Source organism: Falco biarmicus, chromosome 5 (assembly GCF_023638135.1).
Source record: "Falco biarmicus isolate bFalBia1 chromosome 5, bFalBia1.pri, whole genome shotgun sequence".
Taxonomy (NCBI): domain Eukaryota; kingdom Metazoa; phylum Chordata; class Aves; order Falconiformes; family Falconidae; genus Falco; species Falco biarmicus.
Genome location: NC_079292.1, coordinates 30,829,580 through 30,848,080, shown reverse-complemented (window position 1 = coordinate 30,848,080; position 18,501 = coordinate 30,829,580). Strand labels below are relative to the sequence as shown.

Genomic DNA, 18,501 nt, shown 5'->3' with positions numbered 1-18,501 from the left:
ATTTGCATTTCACTGCATATAGTAAAAATAAAAAAATATCTATACCATATGCCAATTTATAAAGAATATTAAGCAATTTTTCCCCTTGCCTCATGCATAAATGAGAGGAAATGTAGAAATGAATGTAGCCTGAAAGAAGGGAGAGTCAGCAGTTTGATGGAAAGTACTGCAAGGATTGCTGCAGTCAGCAAAAAATAATGCAATTTTAGCTACCCTTTGGGAACAACAATTACTGTGGCAAAAAACTCCAGCTTTATTTAGGATCAAGTGGCTTGGAACTGGATACAAAAACTTGATGCTGTAATTGGCGAGATGCTCAGTGGTGCAAGCTTGCTGATTTTTAATAAAAACAGGAATGTTTGGTAGCCACCAATGGGTGAAGGACACATCTGATGGGATTTGCTTGCTGGGGGGCAGAACAGGCTGCAAGACGTGAATTGCAAATTACAAGGTCCATCAAGTCAACGTCTACCTGTAGTAGGTTGCGGTTGGGCCTCCGTGCTTCAGAGGCTTGAACCACGTGCTGAAGTCAGGCAAACAGCCCCAAACTCTTGTTAACTCCAGTTCATGTTTTGCTCTGGCTACCTTTGTTCATTCGGTTCAACTGCCACAGTGGCTTCAGAAATTAGGTAACTGAGACTTTTTGTGGACATGCTGACACCAAATTGAGTTTGTTATATTATTTTTGTTGAACTCGTTGCTTTTTCTCATGGAAGAGACCTTTATTGGATCACCTGCCTCATGGCACTATTGTTTTCCTCCTGGTAGCAGCATCCAGTGTCATTACTAGCTCCAGCCCAGAAACTGCTGAGCCTGGGGACATGACCTACAGACCCCTGCTTGCTCATTACTGTGCACAGACCTATCCAAACCAGGAGGAAAACAAAATGGTACAGCAGCCTCAAACCCTACCCACTGGCTCATGATCATCAGCTACCACCGCCACGAAGACCTCAAAGGGATTGAGTGCCATGACCTCCTACCTATGAATGGAGAAGAAATTGGGTGAAGTCAATTCATCCTACACAAAAATAATTAGTTATATTGGGTTGAAGTGCCCTGTGGAGGTTGTTTATTATAAAGAAATCGGGCAGCCAGGATGGATTCAATGCCAAATTTTTAGATGGCCGAAAGTAGGGGACATCAACATAGAACTGTAGGTCTCCTGGATGAAGGAGTTAATGGTAAAGAGCTTCAACACTTTCCTCCATGCATTCAGTGCTGGCCACTGGCCAGATGAACATTTCAACATGCCTAATATGCCAGTTCTCAATACTTCTCCTGATGCTTAGGCACCTTCAGATTTGCAGGCTAGAGGTATTTATGGCCAGCTGCCGCTCATTTGCTCTTGCAGCAATTTTTCTGGTTGAAATTGCTTTTCCCTCTCTATTGTACCTAGGGCAAAAGATGTATTCACAGAGAGAAGCCATTGCCTCTCTAAAGTATTGTAGTAGGCAAGGCAAGAAGGCCACTTTTAATTGCTCCTTGTGAAAAATACGGCTTCTGAAAGAACATTCACCAGGGCCAGAGCAAGCACCAACATTGCCATGTACAGTACAACTGTGGCCTCTTCTGGTCATTCTTGGTGAAATTTTAGCTCCAATGATCTCAGTTTTTAAGCCAACAGATTTGCACTACAATACTTGTTGCCAGTCAGCATAAACTCTTAGCATTTAAGATTAAAACATTATCAAGGCAACATCAGTGCAGGATAAGACTCACAGACATAGATGTGTTTTTTATCTCCATTCTCCGCTGCATGAAAAAAAAGAGGTCTGCTTGTCTCAGTATCTCAGAGATGGATCCCTTTGCTCACCACTCCTTACATACAGGCTACAAATGCCAGACAGACTCTACTGCAGTGTGACAGTTGCTCCTTGGAAACAAAACTGGTCCCTACAGAGTGAGAAGAAAATCCTAGCACTGCTTCTAAACTGACGGAGTAGTTCATAGCCACCAAAAGCAGAGAAATGTCTCTGAACTCTTATTTTTACCACCTCCCAGAAACCCATATTCAAAACCTCCGGACTATTAAAGGAACTCTGCTGTGAGAACTGAACCTGTAGTTTCTTGTATTAATTTATTAATCACGTCTTTCAATTCCCATTTGTACATCTCAAAGTACTTTAGAGACACCATGCATGGAACTTTTCCATTTTCTCAAAAGGCTGCTTTGCGGTCAAGAAAATGAAGGTCTGTTGAGATTAAGGGGTCTGAGTGAAGTCTCTTGTGCATGCAATGGGATGGCTACAACCCAGTAACAGCCATCCCCATGCTGATGCTCACTGAGTAACCTCCAGGACCAGCTTACCTGCTGGTGTCCACCCTTGAACCCCCTCCAGAGACAAAAAGCACATTGTCCCGATGATTGTCAGAATCTGCATATTTGCATGCTACAAGTGAAAGAAGAATGAATTTCATACAGCGCACCAAACAGTTAACAGATGGCAAAAAATTACAATAATTTACCAAGTTGTGCTGGGCTCAAGAAAACAACCTAGAATACGAAGACACTGAATCTTATTAAAAAAGACATATTTTACATACTGCTTCTTCATAATACAAGCTGTTCTTCATGAAAGCATAAAACTTGCTATTATTTTCAGCTCTTTTCTTCTTCTCTTTGTTTTTGCACACATGACAACGTGGAACACATACCTGATATATGACTTCTGTATGCACTTGAGAGACTGACTTCAGCTGTAGATGTTAATACACTTAGGTGACATGAGATGTCATCTGAATTTTATATTTTTTCTGTATTATTTGATCTCAAATCTGGAATCCAAATTGTAGTATATAAGGCAAGCCTTACAGCCTTCAATAAAATCAGAGTAAGAGATTACACATTGCAGATCATTTCCTGAAAGCCATATGTACCTGCATAAATTGACATCATATGTGTATATTCAAATGCAGTGGTCTGGATGTAATTATTTTAGTATCTTCCTAAAATACAAGAATCAAAGCTTTTGGTCTTTACCTGAGCGTATGTATTTCTCTTGGCTATGAAGACCAGTTTCATTACGGGACAGATTTAATTGCTACATCAAAGTTTGTATGTTGATATTCTGCATCTGATGTGCGAAAGTTCAGGGACGCCAATCAGGCATGGTGCAGATGCCACTCTGCAAAATGTTCTCAGACAGTCTCCATCTGTCAGATATGGTAATACTTGTGCTCCATCAATAATTCACCTTCTTAACTCCATGTTTCCTGCATTTGAGTCAGAATTTTTAATGTCAGTCTCACCAGAGGATCTACCTTGGATAGACAGGAATTGTCTGATCTGCATTCCCTATTCAGACTGTGTGCTTTTGTGCCCTGCAGTCAGTTGCCTTCTGCAGCTGAAGAATCATCTCTCAGTTTACTCATTTTTTTACTGATTTAGCTGCAAAAATCACAGCTTCCCTTTCGGGGGCAGCATTTTCATCACATTCAAGGACTGAAGTCAAAGGGTAATTAAGACAATCAAACCTTATTATCCAAAATCCTACTCAGAGCACACTTTTTCTGGGAAAGCTCATGGTGAAAAACACTGGGGTGCTGAACACCAAAATATTAACTGCATGAACTTGAAGAGGGGAGAAAGGGGAGTGGAGGGGGAAAGATGATGTGGGGCTGTTCCTCCATGGGTCAAAAACTGCTGAATGGCAACTTGTCTCCATGTGAAGCAACTGGCCCCATGGAGCCTGCAAGAATTTGGTTAGATCCCAGAGCTAGGAGATGGGCTCATCGGCGGGCCCATCTATGTGGAGTACCCATCAGTGGTCCTTTGCTCTAGAGGAAGACAGTGTGGAAATCCATAGGCAATCAGCTAGAGGCAAGAATATTCCCTAGCATGAGGGCAAATTACTGCCCTAATCATCAACACTTCAGCACCAGTGAGACAGGAAAGTTTCCAGGTGCCCCAGTTAGCAAAGACCCATCATGCATCAGCCCCAGCTTTCAGCAACTGAAACATGGAAAAACAATCCTTGAACTTTCTTTGGCCAACTGAGATACAGCAAGTGACACAGGAAAAGGAATCGTGATCATAGAATCACAGAATGGTTTGGATTGGAAAGGATCTTAAAGACCATCTAGTTCCAACCCCCGTGCCATGGGCAGGGACACATTCCATCAGCACAGGTTGCTCCCAGCCCCGTCCAGCCTGGCCTTGAGCACTGCCAGGGATGGGGCACCCACAGCTGCTCTGGGCAGCCTGCGCCGGTGGCTCACCGCCCTCACACTGAAGAAATTCTTCCTAATATCTACTCTAAATCTACCCTCTTTCAGTTTAAAACCATTCCACCTTGTCCTGTCGCTACAGGTCCCTGTAAAAAGTCCCTCTGCAGATTTCTTGTCGGCTCTTTCAGTACCTTTAGGTACTGGCAGGTGCTCTAAGGTCTCCCTGAAGCCTTCTCTTCTCCAGGCTGAACAACCCCAACTCCCTCAGCCTGGCTTCCTAGCAGAGGTGCTCCAGCCCCCGATCATCTCCGTGGGCTCCTCTGGACTCGCTCCAACAGGCCCGTGCCCTCCTTGTGCTGAGGACCCCAGAGCAGAGGCAGCGCTGCAGGGGGGTCTCACCAGAGCGGAGCAGAGGGGCAGAATCCCCTCCCTGGCCCTGCTGGCCACGCTGCTCTTGGTGCAGCCCGGGGCTCGGTTGGCTTGCTGGGCTGCGAGCGCACCTTGCTGGGCCACGCTGAGCTTCTCGTCCACCAGCACCCCCAAGTCCTTCTCCTCAGGGCTGCTCTCAATCCATTCTCTGCCCAGCCTGTGTTTGTCCTTGGGATTGCCCTGACTCAGATGCAGGACCTTGCATTTGGCCTTGTTGAACTTGATGAGGTTTGCACGGGCCCACTTCTCAGGCCTGTGCATCTCCCTCTGGACAGCATCCCTTCCCTCCTGTCAGCCGTGCCACTCAGCTCGGCATTGTCAGGAAACTTGCTGTGGGTGTGCTCGATCCCACTGCCCATGTGGCTGACAAGATGCTAAATAGTGCTGGACTCCGTACTGACCCCTAAGGAAAACCACTCATCACTGGTGTCCACATAGCATAATGGTAACATGAGATAGGTATGAGTTTTACAGATCCCATTGGCCAAGAATGACCTGTACATTCTCAGGTACCAGTCTTCACCAGGTGGAATGAAACTATGGTTGCACAATGCAGCTGCTGGAAATTGTTCTTTAGAGACATGTGGCTTGGCAACAGAAAGACTCAGTAATAGCCTTGAGTTGGCCAAAAACTCCAAAACAGACAAAAAGTGAATGAATTAAGGTCTTGCTAGTTAGAGACTAAGAAACTGTAAAAGGTAGTGGAGGGATGTATCTCAGTCTGCTTCAACACCGGTGTCTAGTGCAACCATTTCAGATGGGGTTTGGGTGTCCTGTAAACCCTGTGTCACACCTGCCAGCCCTGCTCACATACCTATGGTATCCAAGGGTCTTTCAAATCACATTATATTTAGGAAAGTGAATCGCATCCTGCGCAAGTCCCTGGTAAATCAGGGAACAGAACCTGCTCCAGGCAGAGGTCCAGAGAGCTATGCAAGCCAGCTTTTAAGCAGCAGAAGCAGTTCAGCCACTTTAGCGTGCTGGTCTGCTTCTCAGAGATGGACTAAACCTGAATAAAGGCCATGCTGAGCTGGCACCATGGAGGGTACAACCAGCCTAAGGTCCCTGAGCTCTGTTCAGCCCTGAAGCAGTTGATCATGGCTGCCAAGCCTGGAGCATGTGGTGAGCATGTGTGCTTGTGTACGTGATGAGCGTGTATGTTGGAACTTGTTAGCACAGGGTTGGTAGGCACAGGTATCCTCAGGTCTGCTCCTCCCTGCAGCAGAAGACAAGCAGCCAGGGAGCTGCCATGCAACACAAGAATGTTTGGTCCACCAAAAGTCCATGTCCTGGTGTCCCACTGTGCTGACTGTGACCCAGACAGAAGCAGGTCAGTGATGTTTCTCTAGATTACCCTCCCAGCTTCTGCGGACTCGCTGAGCCAGAGGGATGCCTCTGAGACACCCTGAGGAACTGCTCTTACCTCTATGGGTATGTGCTGCTTGGGGCTCCTGACTGTGCTGAGATTTCCATACATGACTTAAAGGAGCTGCAAAATTGGCCAGCTCTACTGTACGGTTCCTGGGCTCCACTTGCCCTGGACCCTACTGTCAAGATACTTTGCTCTGCCCTAACACTGTGTCTGTGGCTTGACCCTGTTGGAACTCTCAGTTGTGCTATTCCTGTCCTTTGCTCATTTTTCCTCTTCCCTCCAAAGTCTAGCAGGAACTGGCCCTGGGCCATTGCTACCCCCCTGCTCCTTGCTCCTATCCTGTCCTCAATTGTGACCTTCGAAAGCATCATTCCCAGAACTGGCCACGTCCTCACCTGTTCCCCACTGTGTTCTAGCACTGATATTTTACACCCTACCAGCTGTGTCCTGCCTGCTCATACAACTTTCAAGTGAAACATTTCTGATTTCCAGATGCCACTGCATCAGCAGGTTGAAATGCTCCACTCCCTGGGTCAATCTAATTAAGAGAGCAGCCTCTGTGAAAGATACAACTTTAGTGCATTGGAAAAGTGATGAGCAGTGACTCTTAAAAACGTATCGCACAGCACCAATATCTGTTATTTCCTAGCAGATTACTGGGTATGAAACATTGCCGTTTCTAATGAGATCTGACTGACAGGGTAAACCAATCTGCTACTTAAGAACTTGCATGTGTCTTTCTGTCTGTGGGGCTTGTGCTAGAAAGATGCAGCCTACTGTGAAAAAGGCAGGACATTTTTCTAATTGCTTCCATTTGCAGGCTGGAGCCAGGCAACAGAGATGCATCTCAGGCTGACAATCCCAATATTTACCTTTATTTCAGCTGCAGACAAATGCCTGGGATGGTTGTTCTTCACACATTGATGGTTCCCCCTTTCTTTGCATTTTTTTTTTTTGTGTGTCATGCCAACTTCCCTTCTTAAAAAACTTATCCTTCCTGTAACAGCTCTGTTTGCTGTGCATTAAGCAGAAACTCCCAGCAGGCTACCATACCTTCAGCACACAAACTCAGCACAAGCAAAGCCCGTGTTTAAGCATGGGAGCAGGAAGCAATTTCTAGATCAAACAGGAGCTCCAAGCAGGCTACGTGAGAGCTCAGACATGGAGTTCACTTTCACATACACTCACAGGGCTATCTGTTCTTGTGGGGTGACTCTGGATGTTTGTTCAGGCTCTATCTAGAGTCTGGAGCTAAATTTTGACCTTGTTTGAACAGTGTCAATCAAGAAAGTCCAAGGCTAGATGACAGAGATGCCTCAAACCAGAACTGTATCTCCAGGATGCTATTTGACCCTTTAGGAGCTCCAAGACTTAACTGGAGATTTGCTTGTTGCATCCCCATCTGGTTGGCAAATTAAACAACGCCTGAGTGGCCGTTCTCCTCCCATTCCTTCCACCTCCCCTTGGCAAGCTTCCCCATAAAACCATTCAGCTTTTACAGCTCACAAGAGAGCATGGAGGACCTTAATCCAAAAAGAGCAGGTGATCCACTGAAGCCCATTCCTTGTGCTGGTAGGTGCCACTCTGCTACTGTAGAGGAAAAAAAAAAAATCCCTTAAACTAAAAGCTAAACCAACGGAGTTCCCTCTTCTTCCTTGCTTCTCTCTGGACAGAGATCACTTGCAAAACAGTAATGATGGCAAAAAGTAATTAAAAACTGAACTGCAATTTACATACATAAAGAAATCCAGGTAGAGATGTTACTGCACATCCATTGTCTTCCATGAGGGTGGAGAGAACCTTGAACACTCTTCCCCTCAAGCTCTGTATGGTACCCAAGTTCTAGGGTGAAAGGTCCCTCTCCATCCCTCTGCCAGGCTCCTTCTACCGCAGAAATCTCTGCCACCAAATCTCTTGATCTTTGCCAGCCCACTGAATTCCTGGAGGGAGAGCTGCAGGCAAAGCTTTATATGCCCACCCCTCCCTTTTGGCCAAAACAAAAAAATTGTCACCTCTGGCTGCATGCACAGAGGTGACAGCCACACTGACAGAAAGACAGCCATTTTCCACCAATATGAGTCAGGATGCAATGCCTTTCACCAGGAGGTACCAGTGAGATGTGCTGCAGCACTGTGGGAACAGAGAAGGCTGTGACCCTTAAGAGGGGATGGATGAGTACACCGCTTTCCTTTTTGGCACTATTCTGCCTGTTTAAAATCAGTTTTTGCCCTTTGGGATCACAAAGCGCAGAACCGTCTTCCCTTTCTGGATCTCCTTCAGGTCCCTTAGGAGACCTGGGGTCTGTCATGACATTTCGGATCCATTTCAAGGTTGTAACCTTTTAGTAAGATTATTACTACCAACCATTCATCTTCCATGCTTGCATGGCCGGTGCCTGCCTTCACACCCCAGCTGCTGTGTCTCCAACCGGCACCATGTAGGCCTTGCAGATTTCAACCTGCTTTGCTCAGCACTGCCCAATACAATAAACAAACACTTGTTTCAGAAGGGATGCTGTAAAAGGCATACTTTTACTCCACCTTTAATGAGTCTGCTCAGACCACCGTTTCCATCCCTGCATGTTGCTGCCTCAGTGTCTCCAGTGCAGTTATGGTTCCAGCCCAACAGCTTGTGTGATGCTTGATGTGATTTTCCCCAGCCTGAAGGTGTGGAAGAGCAGGAGACCAAGTGAAGGCAGTAAGAGAAGTAAGTAAGAGAAGGTCCTTGGATTCAACCAAGAGAAGAGGATTGCTAAAATGTTCCTATGGCATTTTTAAAGCAAGCAAAACTGCTCTCTATGCACACAAAAGCCTGCCTAGCCCCTTCATGGCTAAAGCCAGTGGTTTATCATGTGTTTTATGCTTTACCTGGACCCAGAAATGAGCTTTCACATTCATCTTCATATTTCTACAGTATGAGAAAGCCTTTATTAACCTAGGAAGTTTCTGGACACTGTGACGGGGCTGCAGTTTTGGTGTCCTGATCCAGGCTGAGACCTGGTCTGCAGGCAGTGCAGCCTGGGGAGCCAGCGGGAAAGGCCTGTGGCCTCTTTCCAGCCCACCTATTTCATGTTTCATGCTAAAAACAAAGTGCGGGGAGAGACTGAAGCCCCCCCTGGGTGAGATGGACACCCAAGGTTGGAAACCTGGCAGAACTCCTTGGCCCACCCATTGAGCCACAGACACTGTGTCCCATGCTGCTGGTTTAGCAGGGAGCCACAAGTGCATGGTGAACACCCCCCCCCCATTACTGACAAAGTACAACTTGGTTTTGCTCCGCATTTTTGCTGTAATCACCCACATACCAAATTCTGTGTTGTCAAACAAAGCAAATGTTGACAAGTATTCTGTGATTTACAAGAACTGCCACCAAGATGATAGTGAATACCAGGACTCACGCCCACAGGACATGCTTTCAAAACTTGGTCTGCAAAGAAAACCACCACCCACCCTACATACTGCAGACCAGGATAAACAAAATGATCCAATTCCAGCTGGACAGCCAGAGTTTTCTAAACTCAGACCTTATGTTAAAGCAACTGCAGTTCTACAAGTAACTGGTCAGTGGCTAAGTATCGTCATGGAGGCCAAAGTCACTAAAGGTAGAAATTAAGAAGAAAAACTTCTAACAAGAAAAATCCCTTCACTTTAATTACCATTAGCAATGCAGCATGACAGGGAGAGATAAACACACATGCACCTACACAAATAAGGAGCTTGGGAACACAAAGTAATTACTTTGATTTTTTTTTTCCCCACCGACATTCAAAACTTATTAGCCTCAAGAAAGCACATATCAGCAAAAGCCTGTCACCTCAGGGATAAATGAGGAATTTGTTAGTAATTCATTTCCAGGAGAATATATCCTGATGTTAATGCAGAGTAGGAACGTGGTCTGGCCAAGTCTAACAGCCAAAAACACTTCTTAAAAATGTTTATTCACATCTTCCTGAGCTTTTGTCCCTGAAAATGTGAATGCCGGTTGCTGCTGGCTGAGAAGTTCACCTCCATTGATTGTTCACTAACATACCAAGAACCAAGCAAAGAAAGTCAATGAAGCCTCTCAGTTTTTCAGTCCATTTCCAGTTTAGCAAAATTGAATTAATCTCTTTACTCAGAGCAACTCAAGACATCCACATTCAGTCAATGAAAATCATTACAGAGGCCACTAAAACCTCTATCTTTAAAGGTTACACTGCGAAGATTAAAAGCACCTCCAGGAAAAACTGAAATGGCTGATCAAAATAAAACCGTTGAGTCAACAGTGGAAAGCCTGGGCAGGACTGGTGCCTTCCAGTACCGACTGGTATTTTAAGATGCTTCCTCTGCTATATGGAGCGATACCAATGAAGAGCAAATACTACCTGATTTCACACATTGCAGCGTGTTCAGATGTCAGGGATGCAGGAACTGCCAAATGAATTCAGCTCCCTAATCCACTTAATATGGGGCAGCTACCAGGTGTAAAAACCTATTGAGAGCGCTTACAGATTGATCTGCTTACCTGCAAAGTCACCTCCTGACCCCTGACAGCCAAGGAGGGGCTCATCTTGCCTAGCGATAGACATCTGCCATGGATAATTCCAACTAAGCAGGTCACCTCTGCTCTCTGATCCTCATGAGAAAGCAACAGGCACTCCTAGGAGGCCCTTCATCTCATTTCAAAGAACATTTAAACGAATTCAGAAAATTGCACTCTAATCATGCTCACTTCTCGCTACTTGCTGTAAAGCGAACTGAGGGCAACCAGCTCTGATAGAGATGTGACTGTGGCAGACCTCTACTTACAGAGCAAGTATTCATCAGTTCAATGGGTCAACGCATGTATCTGGAAGTTAAACTCAGGCTGAAATACTTTGTTGGACTTGACTGCATGTTCATTGGGCTGCCACGGCCCATGTGCCTACAAAATACCTGGTGTGCGTTTTAATTACAAAGCCAGAAAAATCCCCTCCTTGAGGAATTTATAATCTATGCAGTCACCAAAGGATGACGAGTGATGTGCTGTCATTACTCTGTGGTTCAGCCACTTTCTTTCCATCTTCATGTGCTCAAGTGCTCTCATTACGCAAAAATTACTTAAGGACAAACATGAGAAATGTCATCCCCCAAGAGTCAGGCTCTTTGCTTCTGAACATCTGGTATATCACCATTAGGGCATTTTGGAGATTTTTCCTAACGCAGAGAATCAGCAGCAGGCAAGGCATTTCCCAGACGCATGCAATAAATGAGAAATCTGCTACTCAGCACACCTGAGAACAAAAGTCTTCCATTGTCAGGCTGGAGTGAGGCCAAATGGCCCAAAGATGGTGTGGGAAGAGCAGTGACTTCTGCACAAAGACATGTTCGTTCCTCCTGCCTCCCCTCTGCTCCTACCTTGAGCAATTCCCTTCTTCACCCCTGATGTCTTATCCTAATTTAAGATAAAGTTCCATTTTCAGGAACATTATCATTTCAGAGCATTACAGCTCATTTCCTTGTTTGTTCCCTCTCCTTCAGTTGTGCCAGCACAGCTGTTTGCAAGGCCCACTGTGAACCAGACCGGGGAGCTGATCCTGCCAAAAACCAGAAAAAGCTGATGCAAAAAACAAAACATAGCCCTTCCCCCCAAGCTGGACCACTTCCCCACTCTAATTTACTGTGTCGCATCAGGACCTGCTGTGCAGAGAACAAGTAGAGGAAGGTGGTATTTGCCGAGGTGTTAGCATCATGGGGTACATGCAAATGCAATCACAAATTCTCACTGTGACTTCAGAGCTGGATGCTGCTTTTCTCCTATACGATGGTGCTCTGCAAAGAGCTGCTGATCTTTTGTTGTGTACTGGCTATGTCTTTTGCATAGCAAATATGTTGTGTTTTGGAGGTGGTTTTCCAGATGAAGCAGATAAAGCATCAAATACTGCTGTGGGGGAGAGTATTTTGGACCTATAAACCAGAGTGTTTAGATCTCCTCCCATCTGATGTCCATCAGGATGCCCAAAGATGGGAGAAGCAAAGCCCTTCCAGCAGCTGTCAAGAGGAACTGAGACCTTTTCCAAAATGAGTGGTTGGCAGGCCTCGGGTGTGGGGTACAATGGTCCCTAACAGGTGTTGAGGGGTTACCTTGACAGGAGACATGACTCCTAGCACTGCTCCTACTTCACCAGCTCAACCAGCTCATTGTTTTTTTCCTGCTCTGCTGTGACTGACCAGATGAATTGCATGTCCAACTATGTGGCATTTCCCCTGTGCACCTCCATGGAGGAGAGGAGACCAGTCATGTCTTCCAAAACCCCCTCTCATGCCTGTGCTGAGGAGCTGGGCAGTTCCAGCAAAGAACCTGGCCGTGCCATTGCTTCCAGAAGCTCATGCAGGACTGCAGAAGCTGAAAGTCTGGGAAGTCTTGAGCAGACACCTTGCTGTAAATGTACTGTATTGCAGAACGCAGTCAGAACCGCCAAGAAGCACTCTACGAAATGTTGTGAAGGCATAAATTGATGTCTTAGTAAAAGTCATGGCAGCTGCAGATTTAACTGGAAATTAAACTACATGGATGGGTGATTTGTTCCAGCATAGTTTTAATGAGTCCATGACAGGGCAGCTGCTTGGGATGCATGGGGCATCACCCAGCAGCACCCATCTGGTGCAGGACTGTACAGGGACAGTCTCTGATCCCCCAAGGCACAAAAGAAAAAAGGGGAGGTGGGGGGCATCATGCTGAGGGGTGTTTTTTAATCCTCTGTGGTTGGGATTTTTGGTTAATGCAGTGAAACCACTAATTACAGCTAATTAAACCTGCACTGAGATCAAAGCTCAGTGGAAACTACAGGGGGGAGAAAACAAGAGAGAAAAGAAAGGAAAGAAAATACGGATTTTGTTGTAACCAAGTCCTTAATTGAAAACTAAAGCAGCTTTGTTAATTAAAAGCAGCAAAAACAAAATGAGGGCATGCTCCACAGATACACAACATGAGTCCAGCATCGTGATGGAGATAACACATCTTTCCCACGCTGTCAACAAATAGAAGCTTTTCTTCTAGAGCCTGTTCTGCTTCTGGCTCCTCTACAGGGAAGGGTCTTCCTTACTGCAAAGCATCAGTGACTTTTACCTTTCACAGCACTGAGGACCTTGGGCTATGAAGTGTGGGGAGAGAAATTTCTCCAGACTAACACATTTATAGTTTTTATGCACAAGTCAGAGTTTTTCCCACCAACACCGAGTCAAGAGGGTATGGGTTGGTTAGTGACGAGCACGCCTGCACCAGGGTACCAAAACCACTCATTGGTAGCTTGCAGTATCCTTTCTAGCAGACTTGCTCCATCTGCTTTTGTATCTCCTAAGAGCTATGGAGGATACATGAGTTACAGTGCCTGGTACCCCAGTTGTCTACTCAGCTAACATCAGTTTTACTCAAACTGAATGATCTTAAACACCTCAAATGTTTCCCTAGCTTGAGTGCAGCCACAAGGCAGAACACCTGAGATACCTTTCTCATCCAGTTCCGAACCACAAGTGAAGACAGGCAGCAGAGGAGCATCTCAGAAGCACTGCAGAGGCACCTGAGAGCAGAACAGCAGCTGCCACTGAATGAAGGGGATCCAGGCCAGGATCTATTGGACCTGGGGTTCAACACACACAAATCAAGCATAAAAAATGGCTCTCAAAAGAGCCTTCCCTTGACCAGCAAGGGAACCTGGGCACCAAGGCGGCAAACGCAGCCTGCTGTTTCTGTATTTATCAAGAATAAAATCAGAACGAGAAACAGTATTTGGCAATAAAAAAAGACTGCTTTCAGAGCACTGGGATATCTAAGCGGTCTCTAATGCACACTGCCTTCCCCCTCCCTCTGCAACACCCAGTAGATGGCAGCAAGTCATCGCTTATTCCCCTGCCTGAGACAGCCTTGCACATTAAACAAGAGGCAGCAATCTCTCCCGCCCCTGTATAATTAAATAAACAAAATCCCCTGCCTGCCAGTCATAGGAGGATAGAAGCCCTGAAATGCTGAGCATCCAAACCAGAACTCCACCTTGAAATAAAGCACCCTCTGAAATCCTGCTGCCACCGTTCAGAGATTGTTCCTAGGGGTATTTTTCCGGTTCTCCCCATGCAAGTATCAGAGCCAGACAGGACAACCCTGGCATCTCCATGGATATTTGTTGAAAGCTATGGGCCTGCTAGCACTGGAAAATTGCAGCACAAGGGCATCTCTGCCTCTCAGCGCTGACTGAGCTAGTCCTACACTCAGAGGGTCCAGATCCACTCTGCTACTGTGATTCACTCAAACTTACAAGCAAAACCAGGGTGCTTATTAGGTGCTGGAGCAGAGCTGAGGATGATCTGCTGCTTCACAAACCACGCTGATCTCTTCCCATCACACTGCCTAGCCCCATGTAGATATCTTAGCACCCTGACCCTGGCATCCAACCCAACCAATGATGTAGCAGTTGGACACTGGTTTGAAAGAAAGCTCAAGCTCCAGCTGCATCCTCCTTCATCTGTACTCTCTTACCCTCCCCACCTAAAGACAGGTTTTAAGTAAAGGGTGTGTTTCCAGGACCCATTTAGAGTAACCGGTGTTAATTGTAACTGCTTCCTACAAATGCCCTGGCAGTTCTTAGTTTGAAACCGGTATGAGGCTTGGTGCCATTATCTCCTGACTACCTGCAGCTGGCTGTATGGGTGGAGGGAACATGTCTGCCCTGACAATGTAAGAATACAAGCAAGTACATGTACATCATAGCCTCACAGGTGTCACCAGGAGAGCACAGACACAGAGGAACAAGGTCAGAGCAGCAGCTGCAGCTGTATTTTGCCAGGGAGTGGAAGCAAAGGTCATTCATTCCCTTTTATGAATAATACAAATTCAGGCAGCCCTTGTATACCAATAAGACACATTTGATCACAGGCATCTGAACTACATTTCAAGGGCTTATTCACAGCTGACCTATGAACAACCCTCTGACACGCTGATGGCTTCTCCCCATGCCACTGGGGACTCCTCCAGGGTGGCTGGATCTGTGACAATGTAGGTGCCCCATCTACTATAAAGATGTGGTCAGAGCCAAAGGCCCTGGTCACGTCTTTAGCAGCAGGAAAAGATTCCTGGTCCACGCAGGGTGGATGGCCATAGCAACTGCTAACTTGAATGGTAGCAGCAGGGAAACCACCAATCTAACTCTTAGGTGTACAGACGCCTCTGGTTCACTATGCTACAAACCATTTAAGGGATGAAGGACACTTTCAGATCTAGTAATGATGAGTAGCACCACTCAAAACCTTTATCTCAGAGGTCAAAATGACACCGTGTTGTATGAAATGTTCACATTTCATCACTGGTCTCTCCCTTCCCCTTGCAACCACCTCAATTAACTTTCAAGAATAGGGCAATTTTATCACTGCTGTATGTCTAGGAAAGTTGGGGTTTTTTGTGTTGTTTTTTTTTACCCTGATGAAAAATGAACATCTATCAGTCGAATGATATTTTATTTAAGAATAAGTCTGAAGCAGAAACCCTGCCCTTTTTGATTACCTCTGATGAAAATTTCTGCATAAACATTCAAGCATAATTTCTGATGTGGATAGAGGGGGAGTAGGAAAGAAGGCACAAGGGAAAAGACCTGAACTGAATCCAAATTTGAAGCTGAATTTTATCCTTCTAATGCCACAAATCTAATTCTGGGTCTGAAACTTCCAAAATTTGGAGGTATTTGGAACTCCTGCTCAGTCCTAGACTTTGCAGTATATGCCTAGGTATTATACATGGGAAGAAAATACTGCTTTTTCTTTAATATAGTAGTGGATGCCCTAATGACTGACTGCATTTTTGCTGGCCTAGATACTGAAGACACATATAAGGGAAAAACCTATTAATATTTGCAGGAAATTTAGTAAATGCTACATATTCTTTTGCAACACCTCAGCAGTCGGAACCAGCCTATTTTACCCTTTCTTCAGTCAGTGGAGAAACTCCTTGCTAGAGCTTGCAAAACTTGGCAATTGATTTTTTTTTTTTCAATGGAAATGTGCTCTGGCTCTGCTTCACAATGCTCTGCTGAGAGTTTCCTTACCCTGCTGTACCTTGAACTGAGAATTTCAAAGAAGAACTCATTTGAAACAAATTTCCCCCTTGCCATGGTACTATTCCCAAAGCAGCAAATCCTGCTGTTGTCATCTGTGGTTTACAGTTCTTTTGAAAAATGTGATTTAAACAGCAAGAGTCTCACCAGAACCAATGAGTGTTACTTGAGTTAAGATTTTGCCGTGAATCCTCTACATGATTTTGGCTTCAGAGAAAGGTCTTCCGGCTCCAGCTTCCCCGGCTGGGGTTTCTACTGCTTAAGTCACTGAGACAGAAGAAAGGGGATGCCCAGTGCTCTTTGAGGCCCATAGAAAGCACTGAAGAATATATCAAAAGTAAAAAAAAAAAAAAAAAGCGCAAAACCAAACCCAAAATCAAAAGCACGACACCCAGGAAAATCTTGGAAGTCATCTGGCTCTTTCTCAAATGGTCCAGTCTTTCCTATAAACTTGAGCTCATCAGACTTTAAATGCATTCATTTTCAGAAAATGAACACACAGGACCTGTTCCAGACTTAAAGCTTAACATATAAAAAGTGATCATATGAAGAGTGATGTATTGATCGTTAATTGTGTCTAATTGCTTCTTGAACCCTGAGTGTCACACTCTCACAGAAAAAGAAATATCAAGAGGGCAAGGCAGCAACAGGGGCAGTGAACTGACCATCCAGGGGAAGCATAAGCCAGTCAGCTTCAGATGAGGCTTAAATCCAACCTGGAGGGCAAAAAGCTCCTTAAATGCCTGAGAAAATCTATTTTCCTGTGTGTGTGAAGAAAACACTAAAAATCCTATTATGTCTTTCCCTGATCAAAGGAGCCCATGACTTCTAATCGTATTCCTTAAATAAACTGGAGTAAATGATTAATTATTTTGCACAAGGGCAAATGCAAAGACCAGTGATGGGGCAGTGAATCCCAAGCTGGGTTACACTCACTCCAGAAATATTCTTTCCCATTCAGTAACAATCACCCGGTTCCCTGGAGAAGGGAAGCAAGGAGGGGATATACTCCAGTTACTAGGAGGTGCAGGGGGTAAGGAAGAGCAGGCGAGTATTTCTCCATCAGCTCTGCCACTACTCCCATACATGAAATAACCACTTGCTCTCCTTTTCTCATCTTTTAAAAAGGCAGAACTGATAGTTAGCTACTGCGCAAAGTATTTATAGATTCCTATATGAGCTATATCACAGAAGTACAAATCACTTTTATCCTACATTGATGTTATTTTATGCTTTCTAGGGGTGAACTGTTATGTTTATTTTATAGTTTGAATAGACCTCAGTAACTGCAGTCCCTGGGGTAATATGAGAACTTGCTCGGGTAATTGTAAATTCAGGTGAGCAGGGCAAGGTTTGGATGCACGAGATGCCTAGTTTATGTAAAAGGAGAATCTGGATAATAAGTATTCAGGAGTCATCTGAAGAACAGAAGAATAAAACATACTCTCTAGATCACAGAAATCTGCCCCAAAAGAAAAAGGGAAGTGATACAGTCATGAAAGCTAAAAAGAAATGTTGAATTTACATTATGGGGATAAATCTGCCTCACAGGTACCACAAAGCAGCTGATGCTGCTGTGCAGAAAGCTAAAGTGTCTCCTCTGAGCTCCACAGCTCTCAGTGATGGTACTCTGCAGCTCCAATGGTGCAGAAGACCTATTTGCCATGTAACTCATATATGAAGAAGGCTGGTATGCGTTTGATGTTGTGACAACTTCGGCTCTGACACATCACACGCTTTACCTCCTCACCCTTCCTTTCAAAATCCACATCAAATTGTGCAGCACTGATTCAGAACTCCATGGCTATTCAGCACTTACCACAAAGATCTCTCCAGAACACAGCCAGCCACGCTGTGCCAGCCTCCAGCAGCACTGGGTCTGCATTTCATTATTTGGGTGCCAGCTGTTGCCAGCACATGCTCAAGCTCTGTTTTGCCTGCCAAAAAACAGGGCTAATTTATTTAGCATTTCAACAGATCAGGGAAAAAAAATATTAAAAAAAGGGAAGACTGAATTTGGGAACTCTATTCCTTGGAGAGTTAAGTGGATCTTTCTCTCTTCCCCTCCTCCAGGCCTCAGCATTCATAACTTTCCATGTCAATGTTATTATGAAGAAACTAATTCAATAATGAGATCATTCCCCATATGAGAGCCCAAGTAAATGAAGCACTCAGTCATACGTGCCCTCCCTCATCTGAGGAAGTTGTGCTTCTCTCGTAATTCATTCTCCAAGAGCAATGGCAAAATGATGACACCAACTATTTCCAGTGTTTCTGGTGGGTCGTATCCAAGTGTACACAGAACTCTGTCATTTGATCTACATGCCTTAATTTGCAAGTTCGAGACTTTGGCTATTTCTTGGGCTCAGCTGCCCGTCGCTGCACTGGCTGCTGCCACAGAAGGTCAGCCATAGTCTGCACCCTAGATCCATGCGCAAAACATGCACCGTTTAGTATTTGCTCTTATCCGTTC

The 18,501-nt window shown here is 45.1% G+C and overlaps 1 protein-coding gene across 1 annotated transcript in view; it reads right to left on the bottom strand.

Annotated features, from left to right (window-relative positions):
* The window catches only part of EXOC4 (exocyst complex component 4), a 408,492-nt gene that overhangs the window by 10,804 nt on the left and 379,187 nt on the right, over positions 1-18,501 (bottom strand). The gene's annotated exons all lie outside the window — the stretch shown is intronic.